This window comes from Pantherophis guttatus, chromosome 7 (genome assembly GCF_059756535.1).
Source record: "Pantherophis guttatus breed Tessera chromosome 7, ASM5975653v1, whole genome shotgun sequence".
In the NCBI taxonomy this organism is placed as follows: Eukaryota; Metazoa; Chordata; class Lepidosauria; order Squamata; family Colubridae; genus Pantherophis; species Pantherophis guttatus.
The window spans coordinates 83,999,821-84,007,320 of record NC_142069.1 but is presented as its reverse complement, the minus strand read 5'-3'; the positions used below and the strand labels follow the sequence as shown (position 1 = coordinate 84,007,320).

Genomic DNA, 7,500 nt, shown 5'->3' with positions numbered 1-7,500 from the left:
CCTCTCCAGATGCATAGAGAGTATTTGGAGCCCGGTGAGAAAGAAAAGCGGGCCTTCCCCACCCTCCCCAGGCCCTCCGGAGGCAGGAAACAGCCTGTTTCCCTACTTCTGGTGGGCCCAGAAGGCCTGAAAATCAGCTGGGGTGCCCACTGATATGGCTACACGTGCCACCTGTGGCATATGTGCCATTGGTTCGCCATCATGGTACTAGACTGTTATTGGCCTCAGCTTACCACTGGTCACGATACGATCTACAGTTTGATGTGGGACCCCACAGTCACACTGAGGGGAGGATGCTAAACCCCATTGATAAAGAGAGTTCCGGCAGACGCCTGGCGAGGTGCGAATCCTATTCAGGGTTGTCCATTGCTGGCGTGGTAGTCCAAAGCCTGGTGTCTTTTTTTGTGGGGTCATTTATGTGTCTTCCTATAACTGGGTGTTCAGTGATCCATTTGGCTTTCCTTTGAGAATCAATGTTTAAAGTTGTTGGGCCGTTGTTGTAGAAGTGACCATGGGATGTTCCTGTCTCTGCTTAAAATGCTGCATTCCTGAATCCTGTTCTGACCCAGCTGCCCAAACACGACCAACCCTCTGAAGTGAACTCAAAGATTCCTTTAATTAGGAGTGCCGGCAGCCCCGGCAAAATGTTTCTCTCTCAACGCAGGCTAACAAATCTGTCTGGCCAGAAGACGAATAGTTGTCTGTCTCATCTATTCATCTCCTCCCCCTGCCTTTTATCCCCAGAGCAAGGGTGGGGCCTTGTTAGCAGTGGTGGCTCTTCCTTCCCAAGGATCGGCCCATAGATTTCCACTGCTCTCCTCTCCTCTGCCTTCTGCGCATCCGCACGTCAGGTACTGGACTCAGCTGTTCCTCCTCTTCCTCATCAGCCACCTGCAGACCTGGGGGGCTGTTGACTCTCCATCTGAGGGCTGACGGATGGCCCAGGCTCCGCCTCTGTCTCTCTCTCTCTGCCAGCTCCATTCCCTCTTCCCCCGTAGAGCTCTCAGGTTGCCCTGATGCTGGCCCTGACTCCCACCCCTCCTCCTCCTCCTCTGATTCGGCTGTTGGAGGGGCCAAAGGCAGACAGGCCACCACAAATCCCTGCTTGCTCTTTTTGATCTTGAGCTCAGTGTGGAAACCCTGGAGAAAATCTAGTGGTGTCTGAACTCTCTGGAGCAGATCTCATCCCTCGTGTATCTCCCATAGATGCCAACTATCACGGTGGTTCAGTTGAGGTTCACTATTAGCCCGCAAGTCTGTCTAAATATACGGGTAGTCCTCGGTTTATGACCACAATTGAGCCCAGAATTTATGTTGCTAAACGAGAAATATGTTAAGTGAGTTTTTCCCGATTTTATGTCTTTTCTTGCCATGTTTGTTAAGTGAATCATTGCAGTTGTTAAATTAGTCACTGCTTGTGACTAATTGTGAATTGTGAAATTCAATTTTTTTTACTACCGATTCTGTGGGTGTGGCTTGGTGGGTGTGGCTTGGTGGGCGTGGCAGGGGAAAGGATACTGCAAAATTCCCATTCCCTCCTCACTCCTGGGGGAAGGATATTGCAAAATCTCCATTCCCACCCTACTCTGGGGCCAACCAGAGGTGTTATTTGCCGGTTCTCTGAACTACTCAAGATTTCTGCTACCAGTTCTCCAGAACCTGTTAGAACCTGCTGAATTTCACCCCTGGTCACATGACTGTTCAGTGAATCTGGCTTCCCCATTGACTTTGCTTGTCAGAAGGTTGCAAAAGATGACGTCAGGACAGTACAACTGTCATAAATATGAGTCAGTTGCCAAACCTCTGTATTTTGATCATGTGACCATGGGGATGCTGCAACGGTCACAAGTGTGAAAAAAACGGTCATCAGTCGCTTTTTTCCAGTGCCGTTTTAACTTCGAACGGTCACTAAATGAACTGCCGTAAGTCCAGGACTATCTGTAGATACTTCCTCAATTCTGCCTTCCTGTCACTCCAAGGTCTGGATTGCCTCATAAATACGTTGCGAAGCCGTTTACAAGCCACGACAGCTATAGTTCCAATCTCATAAAGGAAAAAGAAAGTTTAATTTAAAAGAATCTGCAACTTTGGGGTGGGAGGGGCCAAAGGCCGCCATATTAATCTTTGCAGGGACTTTATTCAGAAGTGGTATTCAGCCGGTTCGGAGCGGTTTGCCCGAACTGGTAGCAGAAATCGCAGGTGGGCCTGCCTACCTGCCCCAGTTCTATGCTATCCTATTTAGGTACATTTTGAGGCCGGGAGCACGCACAGAAGGCGTGCGCGCAAGCAAAGCACATGTGTGGAAGTCCGGGCGCATGCGCAGAAGGAAAGCGCGTGGATGAAGCGAGCATGTGCACATGCGCCAAACCCGTAGTGACATAATGTGTCACTTTATTCCAAAAAGCAAGCAAGGCCAGGACAGAAAAAGGAATTTAGAGGCTAATTCGTCAATAAGTTTCTCACTAAAAATAACTATTTGGCAGCAAAGAATTGGACATCTGTAGGAGTTGCCGTTGAGGTTTTTAACTGGCGAAGCTACGCATTATTAAATAAAAGCTTTCTCCTCACTTAAATTCCCCCCCCAACTGGAAAGAGAGCCCAGATGATGGTCTGAAGAAGCAGACATTTCAATTTCTCGCTGGATTCCAGACTTCTAAAGTCGCGGATTCTGTAGATAATTTCAAAAGACAGAACACCTGTTGGTTGGATTTGAGAAAAAAAAAGGATTGGGTCCATGAATAATGGAGCCGAGGGACTTTTTTCTTTCTTTCTTTTTTTTTCATCTCTATGGGCCACTTTTCTGTGTAATCTCATCTAACTGAGATGAAAGCTGCTTGGTAAATTCCAGGAGATTTTATGCCCTTTTTTTAAAATAGAAACTGGCAGACTTTATTTTAATGTTACCCGGACACGCTGTTCGTGGTTTTAAAAATATATATATATTTTTTGGAGGAATGATAGAAATGTTCGGCTTTTGTGGAGGGAACGTCAGGCCCAGGTCAACTGGAACATCAAATTTAGCTAAAAGTATGAAAGCGCGGTGGCTCAGTGGCTAAGACGCTGAGCTTGTCGATCGAAAGGTCGGCAGTTCAGCGGCTCGAATCCCTAGTGCCGCGTAACGGGGTGAGCTCCCGTTACTTGCTCCAGCTTCTGCCAACCTAGCAGTTCGAAAGCATGTAAAAAATGCAAGTAGAAAAACAGGGACCACCTTTGGTGGGAAGGTAGCAGCGTTCCGTGCGCCTTTGGCGTTGAGTCATGCCGGCCACATGACCACGGAGACGTCTTCGGACAGCGCTGGCTCTTCGGCTTTGAAATGGAGTTGAGCACCGCCCCCTAGAGTCGGGAACGACTAGCACATATGTGCGAGGGGAACCTTTACCTTTACCTATGAAAGCACATTTCCCAGTTTTAAGCATAAAGCCACACAAATAGAGAGCCAGTTTGGTTTAGTGGTGAAGACACCAGGCTAGATACCAGGAGACGGTGAGTTCTAGTCCCGCCTTAGGCATGAAAGCTGACTGAGTGACTCTGGGCCAATCACCTAGAGACGGTGAGTTTTAGTCCCCCCTTAGGCATGAAAGCCGGCTGAGTGACTCTGGGCCAATCACCTGGAGATGGTGAGTTCTAGTCCCGCCTTAGGCATGAAAGCCGGCTGAGTGACTCTGGGCCAATCACCTAGAGATGGTGAGTTCTAGTCCCGCCTTAGGCATGAAAGCCGGCTGAGTGACTCTGGGCCAATCACCTGGAGATGGTGAGTTCTAGTCCTGCCTTAGGCATGAAAGCCAGCTGAGTGACTCTGGGCCAGTCCCTCTCTCTCAGCCCAACTCGCCTCACAGGGTTGTTCTTGAGAAATAGGAGAGGAAGGATTATCAAATACCTTCACTGCCTTGAGTTATATAAAGAAATAACAAAGGCGGGATATAAATAAAATAAATAATAAACCCTCGATGGTGGACATGGTGCCAAGGAGACCTTTATCCTCCAGTTAACTCCAGAGTTAACTTTACTACTTCCCCATCAAAGTAGGTTTATGCCAGATCATCCATTCATGTCAGGTGCAAAGAATTGGGGCCACACATTAAGTTCCAGTTAAGCTGGTTTACTGCTCATGCCTATACATAAGAATTTAGTCAACTAAATTCAGCACTAAATTGGTGCCAGATAAGAGAGAACAGAATAAAAGAGGGGTTGAACAGAACTTTTGTGATTCTAGGCTGATTACTCACTTGACTCTTCCCACAGTCTCAGCCTGTTTTTCTCCTATATTTTGCAAGTCTGCTCCACAGGCAGATAAGCTTTAGTAGCTATTCTATTCTATTCTATTCTATTCTATTCTATTCTATTCTATTCTATTCTATTCTATTCTATTCTATTCTATTCTATTCTATTCTATTCCATTCCATTCCATTCCATTCCATTCCATTCCATTCCATTCTATTTTATTCTATTCTATATAAAAGCAGATGAGAAGGGAAAGCAACATTTAGGTAGTCCTCGATTTACAACAATTCATTTAGTGGCCATTTGAAGTGACAAAGGCACAGAAAAAAGTGACTTATGACTACTTTTCACACTTATGACCGATGCAGCATCTCCGTGGTCACATGATCAAAATTCAGATGTTTTGCCAACGGACTCCTATTTATGACCGTTGTAGTGTCCTGGGGGTCATGTGATTCCCTGTTACGACTTTTTGACCAGCAAAGTCAATTTCTCCTCTTCTGGGACATTTTTTGAAGGAAACCTAGGAGCTGTTCATCATAGAGATTTAAAATTCTTCAAAGTGAATTGTTACTCCGTGCCCAAGTTTCAATAATCTCCAGCTTCAGCTTTGACCCTTCACTTTACTTGCTGAACTATAGGCCATCCTCTTAGAGCCAAACAGCTCTGCCTTTTTTTTTTTTGAATATAACTTTTTATTATTTTTTATAAAAACAAACAAACATTTAGTAGATCTGTTGCCCCCTCCCTGTGACATCTCGGTGTTATCTTTGGTCATTCTTCTTTTTCTTCTTCCAAAAAAGGAACTTTCTTCTATCTTGATCTTTATACAAACCATTTTAATATCTCCTTACTAAAACAAAATTCTGCCTATCAAATTTTTAAATATAATCACAAAGCTTTTTTATCTTTTATATCTCTTTTCCAACCAATAATAGAAACAGTTCCATATTCTATAATACGCTATCTCTTCCCTATCTTTAATCCTTAAAGTCAATCTATTCATTTCTGCACAGTCCATAATTTTTTTTTATCATCTCCTCTTCCAAAGGTATTTTCTCTGCTTTCCAATTTTGAGCATAAACAATTCTTGCAGCTGTTATTACATGTATAATCAAATAAGTATGTTCCTTACTAGTCTTTTCTGGAAGAATACCCAATAGGAACAGCTCTGGTTTAAATTCAATACATAACTGTATCATCTGCCCTTTTTTTTTTTGGAAGTGATCTCTTTCTGTTTCTGCCCTTAGGACAAAAATACTCCAAAATGTCAGGACCAGGGCAGAAATAATAGTGGTGGTAACCAGAAATATGTCAGAATGGCAAAAAAACAAGAAATCTGTTAAGTTCAGAGTTCATCAACAAAGGCAGGGCAGAGACAGGCTAACCAATGGGTCCTGGACAAGAATAAAGGGTATTTTTTTTGAGGGCAGGGATGACGATGGAGGGCCAATTGTTTACATCCAAAGAGGTTCCATTTCAAGAGTTGAGCAATCAGGACGTAACCACAGAATAAATTGGAAGAGGACCAGATGTTCCAGTGCATTTACTCCTTTTCTATTTTAGAGTCATCATTGGCAAAACGAGTTAGGAAAAAGAATAATCCCCACAAAGCCAGCCACTTTCTAATGAAATAAAAAGGCACTTTCTAAGCAATTCCATATTCTGGAGGCTTGAAAATAATTGCGGTGAAATATTAAGAATCGTCTCCCCAATTTCTTATTTCCAAAAAAAAAAAAAAAAAGCAGATTCGGTTGGGTTTGTTTCCAAGTCTCGGCTCTGTGCACGCCAGCTAAAAACGGACATTTTTTAAATAGTTTTTTCTTTAACAGCCATAAGCCTTGATAGTACAGTGGTCTACGCACCCTGTTATTAACACAGCTGCCTGCAATTTACTGCTGGTTCGAATCTCTCCAAGGCTCAAGGTTGACTCAGCCTTCCATCCTTTCTAAGGTAGGTGAAATGAGGACCCAGTTTGTGGGGACAATAAGCTGACTTTATAAATATACAAAAGTATGAAGGCTATTGCTTAACACATTGTAAGCCACCCTGAGTCTCCGGAGAAGGGCGGCATATAAATCAAAATTAAAAAAAAAAAAAAAGTGCTTTTTTCTTTTAACAGCCATAAGAACAGTGTATTGTCTGGGTCAATATATTTTGTACACCATACTAATGATAATAATACTATTTAAATATACATAATCATAATCATGTAGTTATAATATATATTATATATGAGTATACATAATACTATTTTCCCAATTTCTACTTTCTACCTCTTTTTTCTAAGTCTTAATAAAATAGCCACTGTATTCAGAAGTATTCTATATCTATCCATCATCTCTTGCCCTTTTTAAAATTTCAACTCTTATTGACTTTTTGATAAATCTTTCATGTTTCTCCCTTGGGATCTTGTATCTCCTTACATCACGCTTATTTAATATAAGTATTTCATCTGCCTCTACACCTATCTCTTGCTGTTGGATTTCTAGAGCACTCATCTGTAATTCTTTCGTCACTTTTGGGAGATCTTTCTCTCTATTCTCTTCTATATTTTGAGCTCTTAAAGAATAGACTGTCTCAGTGATGGCGAACCTTTTCAGCACCGAGTGCCCAAATCGGAACATGCATGCATGTGTGTGCATGTACGCGCGCCGGAGAGCCGGAAAACCTGAAGACCAGCTTCCTATTTTTGGGGCTGTTTTCAGCCTGTTTTTTGGGCCATTTTCCACCCTTTTTTCTGCCTATTTTCAGGCCATTTTTCAGGCAGTTTTCCGGCCATTTTTTGGGCCATTTTCAGGCTGTTTTTCAGCTGTTTTTGGCCTGAAAAATGGCCTGTTTTTCAGACCATTTTCAGGCCATTTTGGGGGGCTTTTTTGGGACATTTTCAGGCTGTTTTTTGGGCCATTTTCAGGCCTTTCTTCTGCCCATTCTCAGGACATTTTCCAGACTGTTTCCAGGCTGTTTTTCGGGCCATTTTCAGGTTGTTTTTGGCCTGAAAAACGGCCTCTTTCTTTGCTGTTTTTCAGGCCATTTTCAGGCCTTTTGGGGGGCCTTTTTTGGGCCATGTTGAGGCCGTTTTTCGGGCCATTTTCAGGCTGTTTTTGGCCCCCAAAATGGCCTGTTTCTTTGCCGTTTTTCAGGCCAATTTCAGGCCTTTTGGGGGGCCTTTTTTGGGCCATGTTGAGGCTGTTTTCCGGGCCATTTTCAGGCTGTTTTTGGCCCCCAAAATGGCCTGTTTCTTTGCCGTTTTTCAGGCCATTTTCAGGCCTTTTAGAG

At 43.4% G+C, this 7,500-nt stretch overlaps 1 protein-coding gene across 9 annotated transcripts in view; it reads left to right on the top strand.

The window, feature by feature from the left end:
* The window catches only part of NTF3 (neurotrophin 3), a 96,022-nt gene that overhangs the window by 64,195 nt on the left and 24,327 nt on the right, over positions 1–7,500 (top strand). The window lies entirely within an intron of this gene.